Source organism: Balaenoptera ricei, chromosome 1 (assembly GCF_028023285.1).
Source record: "Balaenoptera ricei isolate mBalRic1 chromosome 1, mBalRic1.hap2, whole genome shotgun sequence".
NCBI classification, from domain to species: domain Eukaryota; kingdom Metazoa; phylum Chordata; class Mammalia; order Artiodactyla; family Balaenopteridae; genus Balaenoptera; species Balaenoptera ricei.
In genome coordinates, this window is record NC_082639.1 from 60,192,051 (window position 1) to 60,217,085 (window position 25,035).

General features: G+C 33.7%; 1 protein-coding gene and 1 pseudogene across 1 annotated transcript in view; one reads left to right on the forward strand and one right to left on the reverse strand.

Annotated features, from left to right (window-relative positions):
* The window catches only part of LRRC7 (leucine rich repeat containing 7), a 496,206-nt gene that overhangs the window by 24,960 nt on the left and 446,211 nt on the right, over positions 1 to 25,035 (forward strand). The window lies entirely within an intron of this gene.
* Positions 18,706 to 23,175, reverse strand: LOC132347127 (shugoshin 1-like; annotated as a pseudogene).

A 25,035-nucleotide genomic window follows, 5' to 3' on the forward strand; every position in this document is an offset into this window, starting at 1 on the left:
AAAATTTCCCCCAAAAAGATAGGTAACAAATTTGATTGTTTATTCTGTATGTTCCATATCCTGAGTATAAATTGAAGACAAAAGCTATGCTTAAGTGTCTTTATCTACAAACAAGGGCTAATATCTCATTAATCTTTGTGAGTATTAAATGTGATAATGTAAATAGAGCACCCAGTAAATTCCTAGCATATATAGGTGCTCAATAAAGTTATGTTGTATTCTTCCATCATTCTTAACAGAGTTGGTTGGCAATCAGAATCAGCAAAGTCTAATAATATTAACAATAAATGCAACAGCTAACAATTATTTCTTTATCAGCCATGAACTTTTGCAACCTTTGCAGAAGCCTAAAAATATATACTATTCTGCACAAAGGGAGCCTATTGTATTCCAAAAATGTCAGCAACAATGGGGATTGGAAAACCTTTTTTAGAAATCCCTGCCTCAACAAGTGACACACTAATATAAAATTGACTAGAATGTCAGGTGAGTACATGTCTTTGGAACATTAAGGAGGTAGTAGAAGTATATACATGTTCCAGGTTTCTTATGTGATGGTGTGTCCAATTAATCCTGACAATGCCAACCATGACCTAGTTGCATCTGGTCACATATTTGCTGTTCAGCTAACCATGTCCAGTTCTAGCCAGTTCATTAGCCCAGGCTTAATATTACATTTAAGCTACAGATATCAAAAATGCATAAAGTGACAACAAGGTCCTACTGTATAGCACAAGGAACTATAATCAATATTCTGTGATAAAACATAATGAAAAGAATATGAAAAAGAATATACATGTATAATGGAATCACTTTGCTGCACAGCAGAAATGAATACAACATTGTAAATCAACTATACTTCAATAAAATAAAACAAATACATACAGTGTATGACCTTTGTAGAAAGTCTCTGAATTCTGTTAGTTTAACAGAGATGTAAGAATTGAAAGAAAATAAATCTGAAAACACTTTTTAATATATAAGATGCTATAAAATATCATTGATAATCATTTATTAATATTGTTACTTTAAGAAGTGGTGGTTAGAAAGTATAGCTATTTTGCTTAAATACAGGAAATCTTAGCCATACATTAATTGAAGTTTAATTTTTGTTAGATGAGGATGATAATGATTACTTGAAATGGGAAAGTAAACTCTAGGCAATCCTATGAAAATAGCAGGGTACAATCACTGATCACTGATTCTGGATAGTGTACCAGAGGAAGATGTTGTACCCAGCAGTTTATAAGGGTTCATTTGCTTTACTCCTTGAAACTTTCCAAAGATTGCCTCAAAATAAACAGGCAGAAATAAAACGTTCGATAATCAGTGCTCCAAAAATGAGTTGTTCAATTACCATGAAAGAGCTTCCACTTCACATACATTTGGTTCCATTTGTTCACACCAGTTTCTAATATTGTTGGGAACGCATTATGTTGCCACTTCATAAAAAGGGTGGGGAGTAAGGAGCTATTTGGCAGAATAGTGGTTCCTCATAGATGTCAAGAGGAAAAATCTCTCTGCCTAGCAAGCATCAATAATACATGCTTTGAAGTAAAGCCATATGATCCTCAAATAATCTCCCTATAGAAAAGCATAATAAAAATAATAGCTTCCATGATGGATTTACATTCTATGCACATTTATAAATCTGATCTTTAGTATTTTGACAACTCCCTCTGATTCCACAATTTTTCATAACCCAATATCACCAAGATAAATATTTCTTTTTCTGTACTATCTGCAAATTCATCAGAAATCTAATCTGTGATTCAGGATTGATGATCAAGTGGGTAATTAACTGTCCATTTCTTCATCTAATTAGAATAAACAGGAATCAGATCAACCAAAAAATGGGCATTTTAAAATTCTTATTAGTAAAACATTAGCAAATTTGACACATCTGTCTGTATAATAGCTCTTTAAGGCAGGTCTACCATTTTACCTTAGTTATAGAAAAACTTTTCTCATCTCTCTCACTATTTTCATTCCTCCATTTATTTCCTTTTGAATTTTTTTCTCCTTCTTGCCCTGTAAACACTTATTAAAAATTATATTAATCTAATTATGTTCCGTATATGCAAGGCACTATGTGAAGTGCTGGGGATGGACTTAATTCCTACCATTAAATGCTTTATAGTCTAGAGGGGAATAAAGGAAATTACTTTGTGCCACATGCTACAATACAGTAGTGTAGGTTATCTTGCCTATCTCATATTCTTTTTCCTCTTTCCGGTCCCTTCCACACACAGACACACACACACACACACACACACACACACAAGCCAACACACACATCCCTTATCCCTTTAGTCTGTAAAAAGGAGCAGATGTTCCAATTTAATAAAAGTTTTAAATGAAATTAAATCATGATTTAAAATCTGCTGATTCAAAAGAACATAAGGACATCACCTGAAAGGGATCAAGAATGAAAAATTCACAGAGGTTGTATGTTATCCCTAACAAAAGAATAAAAAGGAAAAAAAAAAGAAGAGAGAGCGCAATTTTTTTTTTTTTTTTTTTTTTTTTGCTCAAAAAAAGCTGACTTTTTGGAAGCACTTGAACATTTTCATAACTTTTGAGCTTTAGGTCATTTATAAAGTACCTAATGCTAGCCAAGTGCCCACGTAAATTTTCTATCTGGAGGGCGAAGATTGCCTGATTTGAGGTCAGGACTAAATTTATGGCAGTGTTTCCTCTACTAAGAGTTTGGCTAAATCATAACTGATCATTTAGGGGGCACTGTGGAAATTTAAGAACTTATATTGGGAGTAGAAAGGGCAAGCGTCTTACTTTTAGATTTATTTATAACAGCTAATATTTTCACATATCAGGAATACTTTTGTAAATGTCTGACATATTTAAGCTTCGCAACATCTCTGGGAAAAGGGAAATTTTAGCTTCTTAATTTTACAAATAAGGAAAACATAAGGCATGATTGAAAAGGATTAGTGATTTTTCTCAAGGTCTTAAGAGACAGAGCTAGGATCCAAACCTAGAAATCCTGACATTTAAATGCTACCTTTTAATGCCTCATAAAAGTTTTAGTTTTTTTATTTTTACATAAATATTTCTAATTAATACATTCTTTTATTTTGTATACAGTTTTTTCAAAGAATCCATTTTTTCAGTGAATTAAATTTGACTTTGCAGTATGTAGCATTGAAGGGAGGGTGAGTAATGGAGCATATAAAATTAAAATTCTGTATTTAGAAATTTGATTATTCTTGGAATAATTGAGAAAGGAATCACATTCTATTATAAGCAAATTAATTAAAAAATAATGTAAGTTCATGAAAAACCCACAGTAGAATCCAAGTGGTTTTAATAATAATAAAACCATATTTGAACATCTAACACATGCTTTGTACTTTTTTTTATACTGTTTTGCTTTTAAAACCAATTCACATGTGGTTATAGCAATATTTCACATTTATTTTTAAGCAAATAGATATTCAATAAATATTCTTTGATTTAAAAAAATATACTGACAGTTTAAGATATCAGCAAGAGTCTTGGGTGTGTGAAATATACTATAAAAGATTTTTTAAAATTAAATACCTACTTGTTTTTATATGTCCTTTCTTTGTGAAACCAAACTGCAACAATATCTAAGGACATTTTTTTAAACTTTCACAACACAACAGTTCTCATTTCTCCTGTAGCCTTCTTTTCTTTACCTTTTTGGTGTACACATTTCACATTTGAAACCATAGATGTTCAGCTCTTCTCGTTTAAACATGACTTGCTAAGCTGGTGTTCAGAGAACAGGCTTTGTAGTCAGATGAACCTGAGCTGAGCTTAAATCCTTGTTCTGCTCTTTCCCAGCTGTGGAAACAGAGGCTGGGAACTTCTTACAGCTGTGAACCCACAAACTGATCCTAATCCCTTAACACAACCTATCCACAGGCAACATCTTCAGTCCCTTTGCCACTCATTAGCTGGGTGACCTTGGGAAATTGTCTTAATTTCTCTGCAGTCTAATTTTTTCCTTGTAAAATGGGGATAACAATACTTACTGTTGAGAATTATGATGGCTACATGAAATAATCTATAAAGTATCTAGTACAGTGAACTCAGCAAGTGGTAGGAGTTATTAAAATGTGTAATTCTTATTGTCTGTATAATGTTCTATGAAGTTGATAAACTACATAACTAGCCTTCTCCTGAAGGTCAGGCAGGCTCTGCAGACATTTTTCCTATTATCAATAATGTCCAAATTACATTTTTGTATATATACCTCTTTATCCCCTTACTTACTAAACACATTGGAATAATCTATTAGAAGTAAAATTCTTGTATGATTGATTGTAAACAGTTGTATGCCTCTTTATGCATACCATGAAATTATTTTCCAAAAGGATTATAGTAGTAGTGTTTGTGCTTACTGTGACCAATTTTATTTGGCAAGCATTCCAGAATATAAATAGTAACATAAGTGCAGTTGTACTCTCTTCCTCAAAGTCACCCCAGGAAGGCTCTGTTCCGATGCTAACAGTTCTATTATGGCTCCTAACGGTTCTAAAATGCCTTTGGAATTACTTTTATAACATGTTCCTCAGAGCTTGGTGTTGAGTTCTCCCTTTTCTTAGCTTCCTGTGTCTTATTCATTGCTAAGTCCTGTCCATACTCTATTTGTACAGACTTTCATGCTCACCTGTGATTTTCTCTTCTTGTTATCAGTGCCTTAGTCCAGATGCTCAAAATCTCTGGCCTGAAATATTCCAGTGGTATTTTAACTGGTCTCTCTGCCACCCATATTTTAGCCCTCTGAGTCATAGTCTCTGGTGCCAACAGGTATCTTTTCAAAACTTAGATCTGGTCAAATCCTGCATTTACTTTCCATTCCTTATGTTGCTTGTCTCCTCAATGCTTTTGCTATCCATATACCTGGCTAACTCCTACTCAACCTGGAGGAAGTGTTACCTAAATGATCCTAAAGCGTGAAAAGGAGTCATATCATTCCCTTTTAATATCAACATAAGTAGAAGATGATGTCACTGTACATAAAAAGAGTTTTGTAAAAATGATTGTTGTCACTTTTTGAGTATTTACCATATATCAGGCACTCTTTTAAACATGTCCCATGAATTAATTCATTTAAACCTCACAACTGTCTTAGGAAAGAGGTACTATCATAGTGTCCATTTTGCCAATGAAGAAAGTAAAGCACAAGAAAGTTGACTGACTTACCAAGGTCTACAGCTGGTAATGAATAGTGCTGGATTTCAAATCTGGGAAGTCTGGCTTTTGACCACTACTGGACCAAAAGCTGCCTGGTAATTCATATTTTTGTTTTTCAGTGGAAATTACTCCACTGCAACTGCTACCCTTACAACATTATTTTCCTTACCTTAGTTTTCTTGCTCTAATGGTGCAATAGGCACTACCACACATAGTCAAGTTTAACCTGTGCTGGTTTTACTCCATGTCAAGTGTGGTGAAATGAGGTATCACGTTACTCATTCCAACAGCAATTAACTCTGCCAGATGGCACTTTAATAATATATTTGGTATATTAGGAAATCTGTACAAATATCCCATCATTTGCCCCTTTTGAAAATATTTAACTACAATTATGCCATTTAAGTTTCCAGTAAATTTTCTTTAACTTGCTCAGCTTTTATAATAAAGCACATATTTTTACTTAAAATATATATTTAATAATATATTCAGTAAGTGATTGCCTACTCAGGCTATTAAACTGTCTCATACAGAGTAGATTATGTAATTTAATTACCTTTTACTTGACTTTTCTAAGTAATTATCCTCAATTACACATAACTGAACAATGATACCTATGGGTCTGTGTCTATAGGAGAAGGACTATCCAGGTACTTTAAGGCAAAGACTTTTTGTCTTCTGTTCTGAGACAAGTCCTTCTTCATAATAAGAGCACTTGTGTCAAGCATGATTCTAACTACTTTATTAGGATTACTGTCTTTACTCTTCACAACCCTAGTGTTAGTATAATTTCTGGATAAAAAAAAAAAAAACAGAGAGATTAAGTAACTTGCTCAAGATCACATAGCATATTATATGGTGAAAACAGAACAAAAACTCAGGCCATTTGATTCTAGAGCCCTTACTGTTAACCACTGGAGATAAAACCATGGATGAAAACGATAGGATCTATTAAAGTGTCTCAGAAAGATAACCTGTTTCATAACTAAATGGTGGCTATACATACATTTTCAGCTTTAACTGGAACAAACCTTCTTCTTTCATCTCAGATGAATAGGAAGTCAGTCTTGGATTTGTGGGGAAATTTGTTACCAGGTTTAGCTAAAAGCTGAACCACTTATATTCTCATTTTTTTGTTTGTTTGTTTGGAAAGATCCACTAGAGAAGCAAAGAGTTTTCTTTTTTTTTTTGAAATATAGTTGATTTACAAGTTGTGTTAGTTTTGGGTGTACAGCAGAGTGATTCAGTTATATATATATATATATACATATAAAAAGAATTAAAAGAATTTATATATATATATATATTCTTTCAATGATGCAGTAGAGAGTGACTAGCCAAAGACGAAGGCTGTTGAAAAGCAAGAAGGAGAGAAATCTAATTGTGGAGTCATTGAAAGGTAGAGAGATGCTTTCTCCACTGAAAATAGAAGGAAACAAGGGTGCAAGTTTATATAGGTTTGGTGATGTGAAGAATATTAGTCTTCCCCAGTCTGTGTGGCTGTTTCTCCTGATAGATTTGGGGAAGTCAGTTGGAGTAGTGTCTTTTTCTCATTTGGAATTACAACTTATTTGAAAATGTTTTCCTCATACCTATTTTGGTAACAGAAAGGGAGTTCACCCACAGATGCATCTTTGGATTCAGTTGTGGTGCGTGTGGTTAGACTGTGAGCAGCGTTCCCTCTCTCATTGGTGTAAGGGCTACGCAGGATCTACACAGAGCTAGTTATAGCGTGTTGATTGGGAACAACAGTCTGGTATCAGTCTTGTGTGTTGGTGGGGCAGGCAGATTAATTTCAGAAATTATTTAAATTTTCATTGACTATCTCATAAAACTGAAAAATAAAACCCAATAAATACTACTGTTATCTTTTATCAGTCTTACTATGAGAGGATGTGTTCCTGATTCAGTATTACCGATAATTCCTTATACTCAGTCAGTGTTTCCCAATTTGCTTTTACAAACATTATTTTATTTAATCTTCACAAAACTCTGTGGAGTTGGTACTATCAGAGTTTCCCAGCCAGGACTTGAATCCAGGGCTTTAACTTGCAAACCAAGGTTCTTTCTACTGTATATTCATTAATTTATTATTTTATTCATGCAACAAATATGTATTGAGTAATTATTGTATACCAGGCCTATTCCAAGAACTCAGGGTAAAGCACTGAACAAAATAGTCAAAAATCCCTGTCCTCAAGGGGCTTATACTCTAGCTGGGGAGGAGGAGGAGGGAAATAGGTGATATGTGATGAGTAAAAACTAAGTAATTTATAGAGTATATTGAAAATAATATGTATTTCAAGATCAGTTACTGATGACCTTGTTAATTAATTAATTCATATCCAGATGTATTTTCTTAAGCAGGACATGCTGCATATTTAATTTTGATTTCAAAATACAGATGTAGAGGCTTAATACATAATTGTGAATGAATAAATGAAAGAATGAATGGGGTAGAGACATGAAGGTCATTAGATTTAGGGAAAAGGTCTGGAATTTCTATACTGATTGTGGCTTAACTGATCCATTTATTTATTTATTTGACAAATATATTTTGAGTACATACTGTGTGCCCTAAAGGTAAATATCAATAAAGAAATGCAGGGTGTCGAATGTTAACAGTTTTGTGGAAAAGACAAAACAAAACCGAGGCCAGCATTATAATTCTATGACTGGGAAAATACATGATGATATGAGAGAGGAAAGTAGTCATCAAACCTAGACACAGAAAGACAGGAGAACTGCTGGGTGGAAATGACCTTTACATCTTGGGAAGAGAAGAGGAAGACGCTGGAGAGAGACACAGTCATAGATTAAAAAATAAATAATTTTTAAAGTTTAAAACTAAAAATAATTTCCTGTACAAAGGTCCAGAGACTACAAAGAGTATAACTGATTTTCTAAACTAAAGGGTTTGAGTTCTCGGAGTCTTTAGAAGGGAGAACAACTTACTGCCTTTCCCACCTCCTCTAGCCTTTGTCTCCTTTCACCATATACTATAAATAAAAATGTTCCTTAAATTAGACTGGTTCCAATAGGTGTAATTTAAATAATAGATCTTCAAGATTTAATTTGAATCACAGCATCAAGCCAGGTGTCTCCAGCATCTAGGAAAATGCCTGACCCATAATAAATGCTCAATATTGTTGTTGACTGAAGTAAGTTTATGGACTTGAAACCTCCAAGTGGCCGGGTTTTAGAAGGAGTGTGGGATGATACTAAGAGATGTGTGAGGGACAATCTGCTAGACTGACTAACCTATTTCTGATGATGTCCATTTACCTCTAACTTCAACATAAACTACTAGGATATTAATTCAAACAATATCACATATTAACATACAGCTATATGGTCACTTTCTTTGTAGTTTGCACCTTTGAAAATACTTTTGTGACTCAGTGATATCATTTAAATCACAGTCATAGGAATAGGGAGAGAATAAGCAAGGAAGACTTGACAGAAAAAAAAATCACTATAGAATATTCTATGAGGGTGAGGGACTGTTCCCATCCACCAAATGGAATTTTTCTGTGTGAGGTAAATTGATTTAAGGAGCAAAATTCTGTTAATGTATCACTTGAATAGATTTAAATCCAAATGTGTTGTCCCTTCTACTAATGCATACCCGGAAAGATGCGTTTGGTCACAGTTAACTAAATTGTAGCTAAAAAGTTAAAAAACAAAGTGTGAGTTCTTCCTACTCTGTTTCTATTGAGTGTCAGGTTACTAAACTTCATTTACCTGCAATCCAGAGACTAAACATTCAGGAATATAATCTATGGGGAATCTCAGGGAGCATGTTTTGATCCAGTTTAAATAAATTAAAATATGTAGTGATGGCAATATCTTAAGCAAACACAGTACAATTCTGGGCTGGTAATCCTTGTAAAGGCATTCTTGAACAGTAAGTTGGTGTATGGTTGACATGGGGGCAGGCTCATTGTTATTGTCAGAATTTATGAGATATTTCCTTGCATTAGAATTTTTTCCTAAGAATTTTCCAAAAGCCAGGTTTAGATTTTTGAGGCATAGGCTATGCTTCCCTAGGGAAAAGTCCCTTTGTCTCCATTGAACAACTGATCTTTTTCTAGCAAGCAATGTGAATAATGATGCTTAACATGGTAAGAATAACTATGATAACCAATATTACACTTTGTAATTAGAAAATACCTTTCACATATATTGACATTCATAGCTCTCTTGTAAGGTAGATGTGATTATCACCATACAGTAAATAAAGAAAATAGAAGCCCATTGGGGGTAGGGCAAATAAGAAACAACCAAGGAAACTTACCAAGAATTAGGAAATGGCAGACTCCAACTGAAAGCAAGTCTTCTGTTCCCATTATATGTGTCTTCCCACTACATTGTGAAATGTTTAAGTCAGGCCCAGGATACATACTCTCTTAGAGTTCTGCATAGAAACAGAACCAATGGGAGATATATATATATATATATATATATATATATATATAATCTATATCTATATCTACACACATACACGCACACGCACACACACACACACACACACACAGGTTTTTTTTAAGGAATTGGGGAATTGGCTCACATGATTCTGGTTTGATGACTCCCAAATCACATGGGGCAGGCCAGCAAGCTGGAGACTTATAGAAGTTTCAGTTCCAGTCCAAAGGGAGTTTCCGGCAGAATTCACTCCTGCTTTGTGTGTGTGTGTGTGTGTGTGTGTGTGTGGCAGGGAGGTGCAGGGAGAGGGGAAGGAAGGTCAGTCTTTTTCTATTAAGGTCTTCAACTACTGAAAGAGGTCTGTCCACATTACAGAAGGTAATCTGCTTCTTCAAAGTCTACCAGTTTAAATGTTAATCTCATCCAAAAAAACACCTTCACAGAAACATCCAGAATGATGTTTGACCAAATATCTGAGCACTGTAGCCCAGACACGTTCACACATAAAATTAACCATAACACATACCAAGGTGTTTCTAGCCAAAATGCACAAAGGGATATTGGACAAAATTATTTAAGTCATGGATACCATTAGCAAAGTCAGTGATCCAACATTCTACAGATTTCACATTCCAGGTATTTCTACTGAACATTATTAACTTTGGTCCCATTTGAGCCTTTTGGTCTCTTTCTTTTATATACATGTTCTTCAGACTTTTCAGAGTCACCATGGATTTCATATATTTTGTCCACACAGTTTTCTTACCTGACTTGACATGGCAAATGAAGCATAGTAATTGCCTCAAATGTGCCTCAAGCTCTAGGAAGAATCTCTACAGGGAAAGTATAAAAAGGAAAAACAGTGTGCATTACTCATCTCCTACATTTAGCTAATGTGTACCACATAAGGGTGAAGTAGAAATGATCTCAGTATACAAATGAAGAATCAAAGGACCAGAGAGGGTAAGTAATAGGCCTAGGATCACACAAATAAAATGGAGTACAGATGGTGTTCACATCAACTTCTTTTTGGTATACCTGTTTTTTTCATTTTGCTACATTTACCAAGGATTCTTTTAGGTACTTGAGGAAGCAGACAGGCAGCTTTCTTGATCATTTATCTTGTTACAGTGCTTCTTTACTCTGTGAGCATATATGCAGGCTAAATAGTCACTGGGAACTTCCATACATTGCTTGGGACCTTCTAGTCTCAAGAAATAATTTATGTAAATTATAACAGGAAACTAGACCTAATATAGGATGAGCTCCAGTCTTTACATTCTAAGCCATGTCATAAGTTGTCAGGTTTTTTTTTTTTTTAAACGCAGTACAATAAAACTATAACAAGACCTTTAATTATATAAGCTTTGGGAAATAATATTCCATTCATCAGAAAGTCACATTTGATAAACCAGAAACAACATAATATAAATGAAAAGTAGTGGGTGTAGGAGCCTGGAGTTTTTTAGCCTTGGCCCCTTCATTTACTTGATTGTGGGATGGCAGCAGACATGACTAGTTATCTACTTGACTTCCGGTCCCTTTTTCTTGCTTGCTGGCAGAACCCTAATTTTATTTGGATATCTCTCTCCCCCACAAGTCTCAGGAAAGGATGTATCTATTTCCAGCTGCAGGGTAAATCATGATTGGTCTAGCCCGATCGTGGCCATTCCAATCCTTTGCCAGTGGTTGGTTTAGACCCAGTTCTGGCCAATGAAACATGAAAGGAGGTTTGCAAAAGTTTCCTCACTCCTAAGAAAATACAGACAAATTAAACTGCTCCTTTTGTTCCTATGAATATTTTCTTATTTATATTATACCTGAAACCAATGCATTTATATTTGACCACAAAATTAGCCAGTCTTAGAATGAATCTGATTCAGGAGTTGGCAGAATAGGGAGGGAAGCTCCCCAGTTCCATGGTGACCCTTTTGAGACACAGATCAGACTAAGTCTAGAGCCACTCTACCACTATACTTTACCTCATATGTCAAGCTAAAACAATATTTTTTATTGTGTAAGCCAGGTTTTCTATTACTTTCAGCCAAATACATCTAAATGATACAATTTACTTTCAGTGAAGAAAAAGCAGCACCTTATTTGTGGTGATTCTATGAGCCTTGTTTTTTTTCTGGGTTTTTATTTTTGTTTTTGCAGCTTTTTATGCATACTAGAAAAATTAAAATTTAGCAAGAATAAAATAAAATAAAACAACCTACTCCAAGTTGAAAAAATAATGCCCCCAAAATTTCAGCACTAAAACTCATGTGGACAAGTCATTTCACCTCTCTGGGGTTTGATTTCCTTAACTGTCAATGGAAATGGTAATAAATATACTACACAGAGATTTAATATAATAGTGGATGTAAAGTAGTATAGTGCAGGACATCTTAGAAGCTCTAAAGGTTAATTCTCAATAAATGTTTATTGGTTATTGGTGCTATTTATTTCTACTGTAACTATTTTTGTTTCAAAAATCTTATTATAAGCTTAGTTACCTACTTTCATTTCCTATAGAAAACAAAATTAAGACATACATAGACTGTAGCATATTTCTCATTGCATCTTTATACAATCCTTAAAAGCTCACAAAGATTACAGATGTACTTCAAATTACATTGGTTAAAAAGTAGCAAAACCCAAGACTTCTGTGTTTTTGGTGCTCTCTTTCATACAACATAGCAGACTTCTCAAAAGTAACAGGACTGAAGAAGGGAACTGGCTGCTAAACACTTGCAAAGTGTATAACAAAGTAAAAATTAGAAATATGGTCATGGAGGAAGAGGTAGATGAGCTCCACAAAGTGACTGCAAGGACCAAGTTTAGAACTGTAAGGCAAGCAAAAATACACATCTGAACTCAACTTAGGGAACTTAGAAAAGCACATACATGATGTTTAGAAAAGGTCATATTCAGTATATTCTGTTAATTTAAAAAGTAAAATGTACAATGTGATATTCTACATGTGCTACTTAGTATCTCTTAGTTAAAGCTACTAGTAGCAAATTACTGTGAACTAATACCATATAAAGTATTACTGAATTATGTAAAGGGTCTACTGAAATGGCATCATCAACAAGTAACAGAAATATAAAACCATGAATTTTACATTTGCCTTCAGTAATAAATTGATATTATAGTACAGAGGACAATACATTGAACTAAGTACAAATTTCAGTTTAGTTCATTCAATAACTTTTGTGACCATGAGCAAGTATGTGTCTTGGTTTCACATATAAGGTGAAGTCATTGGAATGGGGGAATAGTCTTCTTCTTTCTGTAGAATTCCATGACTATAATCATTTTTAAAAACTTTTTTAGAAGTAATACAGGTATTTACATTTATAGAAAAATTACAAGACGTTACAGGGTGTTCCCATATACCCCCATGCCAACTTTCCCCTTTATTATCTTACATTAGTATGGTACATTTGTCACCATTAGTTAGCAAATATTGATGCATTGTTATTCATTAAAGTCCATACTTTATTCATGTTTTCTTAGTTTTTACCTACTGTCCTTTTCTGTCTCTATCATCCAGGATATGACATTGCGTTCAGTCATCACGTCTCCCTGGGCTCCTCTTGACTGTGTTAGTCTTTCAGATTTTCCTTGTTTTTGATGACCTTAACAGTTTTGAGGCATACTGGCCAGATATTTTTTAGAATATCCCTCTATTGAGACGTGTGTTATGTTTTACTTATGATTAGACTGGGGCTGTAGGATTTGAGGAGGAAGAACACAGTGATAAAGTGCCAATAGTGACTCATGGATGTTTATTTTATACTTTGGGTTATAATCCAATACAACTTTATTTTATTGCTCAAATTGTTCCAGTTTTAACCATTATTAATGCTCTGTTATTTGATTTCTGAGTTCCTTTGACACACACCCATAGTTTTGTATCACTTCCTTACTTTGTGGTGCTACAATATGCTCCTGGCTCATCTTGTATATTTCCTGTCCCAGTCTTAGAATCAGCCATCTCTCCAAGGAGCTCTGGAATCTTTTATTAAAGAATGGTTTTAGAAACCAAAATCAAGGCACTAGGTGTGTTATTGCTACTGGGATGTCATTGCCTCCAGACCCTCTCAGCTGACAGAACAAGAAAATATATGTGTGCATACTAACCTGTGTATATATATGCCCCAAAATATTTCTATATGTAACTCTCTGTATCTATGTTAAGCCAAACATGAGTTCATTCTCTCTCCAACTCTAATCCAATACCACCTGGATCATTCTACCCGCCTCTTCTTACTTCTCTGTAACCACCTATCCCAATAGTAAGAACCTACTTTCCACCTTTTGCTATCCATTTGCTTAGTTGTTCAGTCCCACTATATATGTATAGTGGTTTCAGAACTGTTAAATCATTTTCTTGTGGGAAACAACTTATCAGCTAGAGAACATTACTTATGTGCAGTTATTTTTGCCTTTAGCGGACTCCTTTCATTTAGAGTTACTTAGGTTAACAGCCTTTTCCCCTGCCAATATAGTAATTTTTAGCATAACAGCATAATCTTCAAATTGTTAAAGATAATACTTTTTAAACAAATAATATATAAAACTTTTGCCAGATCAACAAGAAAAAATAAAAACATCATGTAATGCTCCAAACTTTTCCTAATTTCTTCTTTTTCATTTATTAACAAGAATAAGGTGAATATATATTTATTTGAGGCCCAAATGATATTCAAATTTAAAAATTGTTAATCAAATTTTTCTTCTTCACCTTTAGAAGAAGCTGCTGCTTTTTTTTTTTTTCTTCTTTTCAAGAAGCTGCTGCTTTTGGTAGCTGTATAATTTTGTAAAGGTACTTATACCGGTTCACACATATACTTTCTTTGCAGTTTTATGATTAAAAAACATTACTTTTAAGAAAACTTTGAAGTATCTAACCCCAATAATGTATAAAACATTTTCATTTTTTTTCATCTTTTTTCAAAAAGAATCTTAAGGAGATAGATGGGCAAATTTTGTCAGTTTTACTTTGCAAATAAAGAAATTGAGATTTAGTTAGTCCCATGTCCATATGACTTTAAAATGCCCGAGCAAGGAACAGAACCCAGATCTTCTGTCTCCCTGTTTGGTTATAATTTTGACAGCATTTTTTTTTTTGCCATCTCCAAATAGATTCACTCTAATACATTTGTTTTTACATTTTCATAATTACTTGATAATACTAATGACAAAAGCAATATTTCTAATCAACAGTGAAAGATTGACCATAATGCTTAATGATTAGAATACGGTACACAAAGTAAACTACAAGAGAGTAAATGTTCTTTGAAATAGACCAGTGATTCTTAAAAGTGGCATATAGCTAGATGTTATGATACATATTTTATTATATATCTGAATTTTACAAAGCCTGAAAATGGAAAATTTCAAATGAAATGGATTTTGGTAAAGTAAATTAAAATTAATTTTTATATTATTGAATTTCTTTACTATTTTTACCCCCTTGTTCTATTGTATTATATTAGTTTCCTAGGACTACTATAACAAATTACGGCAAACTGGGTGACTTAAAACAACAGAAACATATTCTGTCATAGTTTTGGAAACCAGAAGTCTGAAATCAAGGTGTTAGCAGGGTTGATTCCTTCTGGAGGCTCAGAGGGAAAAATCAGTCTGTCCCATGCCTCTCTTCTAGATTCTGATCACTTAAACTTAGGCAGCCCTTAGCAATCTTTGGTTTATACATGCATCACTCCAATATCTAATGGAAACAGATTTTTAAGCAAAAAATAAGTAGAAATTTTGGCTTCATTTATTGCTTTTTTAGATCCTAGGGGCTAGATATTTTGTATCATACAACTCTAAAATCCTTTTATTCTTATGTAGTATGTCTTTAATAATCTCCAAATTTCTGATTATGTTTATATTTAAATTTATTGTATATTCTTTGGGATACCAGAATGTGGATGACAAGTTAGGAAGAATAGTAACCAGTCTCTCTGTAGTTGTTCTGCTTGTGCCTTTTTCTTCCTGTATCCTTATTAGTTTGATTTAACTTTCAAAAATTTGGTTAGAAAATAAATTAATCACTTTTCAAACATATGAACAGTATAAAATTTTTTATTTATTTACATCAGCTTTATAAATTGCTTTTTTTTTTTTTTTTTTTTTTGCCTTATCAAGTTCTTGAATATTTTAAGATTTTTTTTTTTCCTATTCTTTGGACCTGGGGAGAAAAAGTGTATATCTGAGACTTTTTTAGAAGACAAATTATGACTTCCATGTTGCTATTTCTAGGGTTTTACATAGGTAGATATGCTATTTTCAAATTCAAAGTCTAAAATTCCAAGCCCCTCAAAAATTACATGGTTTACTAATTTTATTTTATTTAGTAGTCATTCCAGATTTGATCCTAGGCCACAGAGCTAAATACCACAATTTTATTTTTGCCCTTCAAAATAAAATCATTTTTCATTTTAAATAAGTGTCTATAAAAAATAATGGGATATTTTGTATTGGCCCTTTAGAATAATTTACAACTTGAAAAATCCCCAAATAATCCTCGCTATTAGTGAGAGGCAGATGAGTTACAGAAGTCCTCCATTAAGATTAAGATGCTATTTGGAACTAGAAAAATATTAACTCATTAATACCTTAACTTGATATAGTGATTTGGTTTACTGGATTAGCTCTAGCAGAGAGCAGGACCCCAAGAGAATAATATGCATGATAGAATAGGTTTTGGTGAAGGACTATGATGTCTTAACATCACTTTTTATTGTTTTATGGGCTTTGTTGTAATTATTTTATCAGCAGATGTGAATCTACCAACATTTTTATCACAGTCCCCTGGGTTTGCTGGCATTAGGTGAGGTAACATGTATTAGGGTGGCTCTGAGAAACTTTCTGCCATGGTAGGGTTAGAGAGATAAAATAATACAAATTAAATAGTATCTACTCTGTAAAAGAAAATTAAACTATTTACTACTCACGGTGTTATGCCAATGAGGTAAAAAGACGCATCATGTATATGTAAGAAAAATATTAAAAATCAGTCATTCAGTAAATGTGTGAAAGCCATCTGGTTTTGACATATGGCATTCCATTGGATATTAGAGTGATTGTTTGGCTAGGCAGATATCTTCTCACCTTAGTGAAGATGATTGTCCTGACAGAACTGGACTGTTCTATTAAATATATAGAATGTATTCAACAAAGCTATTGACAACTTGCTTTGTGCAAGGCAGTTGACTATATGCTGTAGAGGATGCCAGAAATAATAGGACAAAATGTCTTCTTTAGAAGTCATTAGGTCTATTAGGGGGATGGAATGTGTATACGGATAATTGCAATTGAGATACGTGGTTTAGTTGCCATATAACTGTAGTTCCATTTAGATAGGGACATCAATTGGTCCCTGACTCTAGGTACTGGAGGACCGTTCCTAGAAAAGGTTACATCTGATGTGGGTCTTGAAAGATGAAAAGGATTTCAATAGTCTAAGATAAGGTAAAGATGTGGTATGGAAAAACACACATAACAAGTAGGAGCACATGAGTTCTTCTTATTTATTTATTTAGAATGAAAATTGACTTTGCTAGAACATAGGGCTCATTGAGAATTACAGCTGGAAAAATAAGTGTGCCAAGATGTAGGATGTAGAGAATGATCCCAGTGCTAAGCCAAAAGGCTAGAGTAATTATCCCTAAATATTAAATTGCAAATTAAACTCAAAGTTACTATTTTATCTTATAAAGAATTTTATTTTATTTTTTAAATTTATTTATTTATTTTTGGCTGTGTTGCGTCTTCGTTTCTGTGCGAGGGCTTTCTCCAGTTGCGGCAAGCGGGGGCCACTCTTCATCGCGGTGCGTGGGCCCCTCATTATCGCGGCCTCTCTTGTTGCGGAGCACAGGCTCCAGACGCGCAGGCTCAGTAGTTGTGGCTCACGGGCCTAGTTGCTCTGCGGCATGTGGGATCTTCCCAGACCAGGGCTCGAACCCGTGTCCCCTGCATTGGCAGGCAGATTCTCAACCACTGCGCCACCAGGGAAGCCCAAGAATTTTATTTTTAAAGGGACAAACTACAGTTGCTTTAAAAACTGAAAGATATATATACATATACATATGTGTCTGTATATGTCTCAAACTTTCTGAACTGAATAATTCCCTCTCATGTGGTTGATGGAAAACTTTATATGAAGCAAGTACAAAATACTCTTGGAATTCACACATTTAACATTTGTGATTTTACTGAGGCATTACTTTAAATAGTGTACTTTAGAGCACGTTCAGATCTAGTCACTTATCTAGTCCTTGATCTTAAGAAACCATCAATTCTCTTGTCATGATCTCAAATAGACTTTACAGTTGACCCTTGAACAAGGTGGGTTTGAACTGCACTGGTCCACTTCTATGCTGATATTTTTCAGTAGTAAATACTATAGTACTACACTGTTCGTGGTTGGTTAAATCTGTGGTGTGGAGGAACTCTGGATAAAGAGGGTAGACTATAAATTATAGGCTGATTAACCCCCATGCTGTTCAAGGGTCAACTGTGTTTGAGAAATTAAATACAGCAGTGGTATAAGGGGTTCACAAGCAACTTAGGGTGTATCCTACTCTGAATATCAAGGAGTTACTTTACTCAAATATTGTAGTAAGGAGTTTCAAAATCTCCTCCATCCATCTTCAAAAATCATTCACTATCATATCTCTGACTTTAAAAACATGAAGTTGCCAAAACATAATTAAAACATCCTATTGGTTTCTAATAAAGTAAGTATAATATATATTTTGATTATAATTAAGGTTTTAGGCAGTGTAAGAAATCTACACTATTTTAGTGTTCAATTCTAGCTATTTAGGTTTAAAAGAAAAAAATCAGCCTAAATTTATTAAAGGCTTAAGGTAAAACGTCATATTTTCAGAATAGTTTTGAAGAAATGGCCATGGCAGTTTGACCCGGGTATATACTATCTTACAGATTCTCTCTATGAGCAAAGGAGGGAGAAGAGTGTGGGACAATTTCAACAACATCCATCCAACAAAAGCATCATTATATTTGATTGATATTTTTTTGAGTTGTGTTTTTTTTTATTGTTGGAAATGGGAGATTTCAAGAAACACAAATCTAAAAAGGTCTGCTCTTTTTAGTTTCAAAATGAATCAGAGCCTGATAGTTCACTCTGACTGTGCACCTACACTTAGACAAGGTCAAAGCTGGGCTTTCTTTATTCTTTTTTGGAAAAAGATTTGATTTTCTGGTTTTTCACTACAGGAGACAAATTGACATTGGTGATATCCTTCAGAATAAGATGAGGTGACTGAAGAGTTTCAGGTGGTGCATTGATAAGAGTTTGTGTTGGTTTGGGATCCTCAGTCTTTTGTTCATCAGTATGTTTTAGTGCTTTTAATGGAGACCTGGTGATGGGGCTCCTGTCTCATTAGTTGACAAGATTTTGAATGTACTAGCAAGAGTTTCGGAAGGCAAATAAAAGTCATCATTGTCATATCCTAGACATAATTCACTAGTGCTCATTTCAGACTCATTGTTACTTTCTTCTCTTTTAGAATCATTTCTCATTTTATTTTGTCAGAAAGGAGTAACATAATACCAAAATAAGATTGTAAGCATTACTGAAACTGACAGAACCATCCAAATATTTTTAGGGACAGATTTTTTTGGTTGTTGTTTAATTTTCATTTTTTTCTCCCTCTATACCTTAATACACAATTTGATTTTCTCTTTATGTTACCTTTTCTTTTATCTTTTTCTTTCGTGTGAATCTCTAAGGTTAGATGTAGTTTGTTCAAATTTAGGCTCGAAAATAACTTCTTTTATGTTAGTAATTCTTTTTAGCTGAATCTGCAAATATAATTCTTTCCAATTAAAAAAATATCCCTGTTTCATGACTTCTTTCAAAGTCATCCATGGTATCAAATTACCAAAATTGTTAAAACTACTCTTCAAACTGCCATGGATGGATGTTCCATAAAGGACATTGTCAGTAGATTATGTCACCTGAACTAGAATATTCAAAATCAAATCTGTCTGTCTTAAGGAGTAGCTGGTATTGGTTCTTCTGTTTATAATGATTCTCCTTGTTCTAAAAAGTCAGCTTCCTGAAGAGAAACTTGAGGTAAACCCTTCACAAATAAGTCCATGGAGTCATCATTACTGTTGGAGTTCATGCTAAAGGGACATACCTACTGGTTTTGAGCAGGTTCTTCTCTTTGTTCTGAAATATATTTTTCTTTCAAAGGAAATAGCTGACATTCAAGGCAGTAACATTCTTTTCTGACCTTAGGATGGTATCTTGGGCTTTCTCATTTTGGATTTTTCATTGCCGAAGTCTAACACTAACGTTTTATTATAGTCCAGGTAATTTTTCAACAGTGTTGAAATGCTGGTGATCATTTGGCCTGGCCCAACTACAAATGACTTGGCTTTTGCCAATCTCTGCCAAGTTTTTATTCCTTTTCTCTTTTGTTTCTTTGTGTCTTCAAGACTAACTTGAAAGGACTTCAAGGCACATTTCTTTGGCCATCTTCAGCTTTGGCCCCTGCCTCTGCCAGAGCCCTTCTCCTCACATTCCAAGGCTCTGCAAAGCTGTTGGCATGACCCTCAGCCCCAAAGACTGTGGCATCATCTCCTGCCACCTGAGACTTCTGAGACCACAGTTGAAACTCTCTGCTGCACTCACCCATCGGCTGTCTGGGGGTGGTCATGTGATGCGATGGCTCTGCCAGGCAGCTTACACAACCCCTTAAAGTAACTTTAAAAATATGACAGAACAGTCACCTTACCACATTCAGTCCCTAACTTAATTTCTTTTCAGTTTCTTCAACAAATTTAGTAAATATTTGTTAAGTGTTTCAACATACTGGACATTTTGTTGGGTGGTAGAGATACAGAAGCAAAAAGACCTGTGAGAACCCTGCCCTCTGAGATCTTATATTCTACCAAATATCTTACCCAAATACCTTTAAAATAGGAACTGGAATTTTCACTAAGTTGCCATATATATCTTTAACTTAATGATACATAGCAGAAAACGTGTTCATGTAGTCTAATGCAACATGATATTTATAAAATTGGTATTTCTCCATAGGAAATATTTCAAGATAATAGGATATTTGACAATTAGCATAGGCAGCATGAAAACATTACGCTTTTTAGTTGGGAAGGGAAAGAACTAGTCTGTAAAATCAGAGAAAGGAGAATGGAGGGAGACCGTGGGCTTCACAATTTGAACTTGGGCCAGCCTTGTTTTCTTACAATGCTTAGAATGTTACTTTTATTCTGTGCATTCATCCCGATAACATGATATTTTATCCTCTGAATATTCAAATCTAACCCACTTCTACATATTCATAAAGATGATTAATTAGACAGAACAATAGTGGAGGATGATTCAATATGTTAATACTTACATTTTTCTATTCTTAGCTGAAGAAAAAATTTTACCATATGAAATCAAAAGGTTAGATAAATTTATGAGTCTATAAAAATTGTGAGTTAATTTTTTTACATTTATACATACAGAGAGAGGGAGACGTTTATACATACAGAGAGAGAAACAGAGACAGAGACAGACAGAGAGAGTAGAAAAACCTAAAACTGTAAGGAAGGAAAAATCAACAATGATCCCACTACCCAGAAATAAACACTAATAACACTTAACCCTGAAAATACCTCATTAATATAAGTACTGTTACACTTACCATTTTATGGATGAAGAAGTTGAGGTTTACATGGGTTAGGTAACATACAATGGTGCCCAGCTGGTAGGTGACATAGATGTGATTTGAACCTGTCTACTTAACTTCAAAGCCCTGTTTGTAGCCAAAGTGAATAATTGTTCTTGTAAGTTATGATTTCTAATGAGTGATATATGTGTATTTTATTTAACTAATACTCCATTTTTGGATATTCAGGTTGTTTCATAGTTTTTTTCTTATATAATGCTACAATAAACACTGAACATTCTTGCCTACTGTTTATATAGAATAATATATATAGCAATGAGGACTTGTACCACTGACATTTTACAAACGACCTTCCAGAATTATTTTCCATGGTTTTTTCAAATATACAAAAAAGTAAAAAGAACGTTAATATGAACCCCAATATATCCCATCAGCCAGCTTCAACAGTGATCATTATTTTACTGCTTCTGTTTCATCTATGCTGATATTTATTTTGTTTACTATAATATTGTAAAGAAAATCCATATATCGTTTTACCCATAAGTGCTTCAGTGTGTATCTCTAATAGATAAGAATTGAACTCTGTAATGATTTCCTGTTTTTCTTTTTTTTTCAGTTTATATGTTGAAGAAATAGGATCATTTTTCCTCAACAATTTTCCATGATCTAGATTTGACTAATCAGTTGTGGTGTTTTTTAACCTGTTCTTTTTTCCCTCTTTTTTTTTTTTTTTTTTTTTGTTCTTCATATAAACTGGTGGTTATATCTAAAGGCTTGATGGGATTCAAGTTCATTTTTTTTTTTTTTTTTACAAAAATGCTTTATTGGTGGTGTTATATACCATATCAGGAAGCATACAATTTCAGGTTGCCCCATTTTCAATGATGACAAGATTTTCACTGGGTTCAGGCACATGTCCTTTAGTCTGTCTTCCTTCTTTCTTTACTTCTCTTCCCCTCCTTCTTTCTAAATCTTTTCCAGTCTGATATCCTGAATTGGTAACTCATTTTTGTTTTCCATTTCCATGATTATTAGTGATTTTGATTTTTTCAACATGCTTATTGGTGCCTTAGCAAATTGCCTCTTTGTCTTTTGTTTGTTTCACTATTTGCCTCTGTGGAAGAATGAACAAGGTCTTTGGGGTTCTTTTTTTTTTTGTATTTTAATGTAAATAGATTAGGGATATGTTTGATTTTATACATGGCACATTTTTAAGAGACAGTCCTTTAAAAAAACGTTCCTAATCTAACAAGGAAATCCATTTCTTGTATACTAGTTTAATTGACACATAGTGGTTAAACTGTTACAAGACTGGTGAGTATATTTAATCTCCAAGGAAAAAATATTTCAGAAGTTTAAGGAAAAACACAGTTTTCTACACAGAATATTTTACCAAATACAGTTTTTTATAACAAACATCTTCAGGCTCACAGTTACACAAAAACACTTCTTGAATTTTTAATTAAATCTGACTATTTATAAGAAAGATCATTGCTCTTATTAAATACACTTAGGCAAGAAATTCAACTTTATGATGAAAAGATACAGACTAGGTACAAATTTAATTAAAGAATTATGGCAACTGTACATAAATATTGGCTAAATTTTCTTCCGAGAAAAGGTAATGAATAGCTTAGTACTTTTATTGACAAAACACTTACGTCAAGAGCTTTTTTTACTTCACATTTTTCATTAATACTTCTCAAATGTGTGACCAATGATTTTAACTACAATTTAAACCAAAGTAGAATTAAAGTCAATTGGCTCTTAATATATTCTATTTTCACATCTTTTTCTATCTGTTTGTTTTCTCATATATTATTGATACTAGCCCTTTGCTGTCCTAAGTGCTGCAAATATTTTTCCTAGGTTGTCATTTACCTGTCGCCATATTGACCTTATTTTAGATTTGTAGCATTTTAAAAATTTTATGAAGTAAAATATGTCAGGAGATTGACTTTGGTTATTCATGGTAATTATGTTCTTATAAAGTTCTGCTAATACTGAATTAGGGAATCATTGTTCCTAGAAGAGATACAGGGTTAGGTTCCTGCAGGCCTCTGGTCACAAGGCTTTTATTAATCAAAGAATATATAACCTTGTTTTATGTGTGTTCTGTTTGAAGGCACCTTATTTAATATATATTGTTGATTCATTAACAATGAACTCATGGCCAAATAGCACTATAACTCATGCCTGAACAAAGCTTATCAACATATTTCTTCCATAAGGTGCTTGACAGCCTTCTTGTGCTTAGGAACACTACATAGCACTTCAGTACCATGCTTGGGGAACACTTTAAGAGCAAAACCACCAACAAAAAGTACAAGAATGCAAAAACGAGGCACTGAAGACTTTGAGGTATGAAAGATGAAACAAGTAGGCAAAGCAATACCTTGTTCAACCTCATCTGGAAATGTGCACATGGAGCAACTCAAGTCTTTGCCACTCTGTGCATGCACATGGCCACACATGACCACAAAAGTGCTGCAAGTATTGGATTGCAGTTTACAAGTAAAATTTTTTTGAAAGGGCAACTTCAAAATTCAGAATCTTCATATAATGAGGATTGACTTTTGATTCTTTTCTGTGTCATCTATGTTTTAATGATGTCTTTGAATAATTCCTATTTTGGTCTAATGTTATTGCCCTATATTGCATTAAAAGTAAATACATTTATTTCAGCAAACTGAAATTAAAATAATATGCCAAACCAGTGTTTTCTGCAATAAAATAATATGCTATAGATTTTTAAGAATTTAAAAGTTAAAGTGACTACATCAAAACTTGATCTAAGATTAAAAGATAATCACCACTCATGCTTTTTTCCAATCAATAACAATGTTATTTTATGTAATTTTCTTTACTGTTTTGTTGGAGTTAATATTCTAATACATTTAAATACATGTAAATTAAATTTGTGAGAAGTTTAAGAATTAGGTTTTTGGGCATTCTGCTATAAGATTTGATACACAGGATTTAATTAATAGAAAGTAGCCATGGCCTGACTTGAAAATAAATTGTTATGAATTATTCTTAATGAGAAAATAGGTTTATTCTGAAACTCTTGTCACTGACATAGAAGCTTTATTTTGACTTGAGGGAATACCCATAATGGTGAAGGAACACGTCAGGGATTTTAGAGCATTGGTGTGAGGGACTCTTTCCTTAAATTAGTCTGTGTATTTTACACTACGTAATGTAATTTACTTAAAACATCTCTAATGTTTTTAACTTAATTTTGTAAATTAAATATATGTACACATATTATCATTTTTACAACTCTGCATTAAAGATATCACTATCTCTGCTGTACAAATGCGGACACTGAGATCCAGGGGTTTAAATAACTTATCCCTTAAGTAACTTGCCCAAGATCACACAACAAGTAAGTACTAAAGCAAGACTCATCTTTTCACTCTGCACTGTAATCTCTAGGTACATTAAACAACTTCAGGTTCTCTAATTTGGCCTATTTTTCTCACTTCTTGGCCTTTCCATATCCTAGTTCTTCTTCCTGAAACAATCTTACCTTCCCACACCATCTTCACACAATGAACTTTCACTCAGCCTTCGGTTTTCACACCAAGCATGATCTTCCAGTCCTCATGAGGTGTGTCTCAGTGACCTCAGTGTGTGAACACTCAGTGCATCCTTGTTGATGTGGACCACAATGTATTATCTTTGCTGTGTTTTTTTGCTTGTATGTACAGTGAGTGAGATCAGGGGGTATGTCTTGTTCACTGTTGTA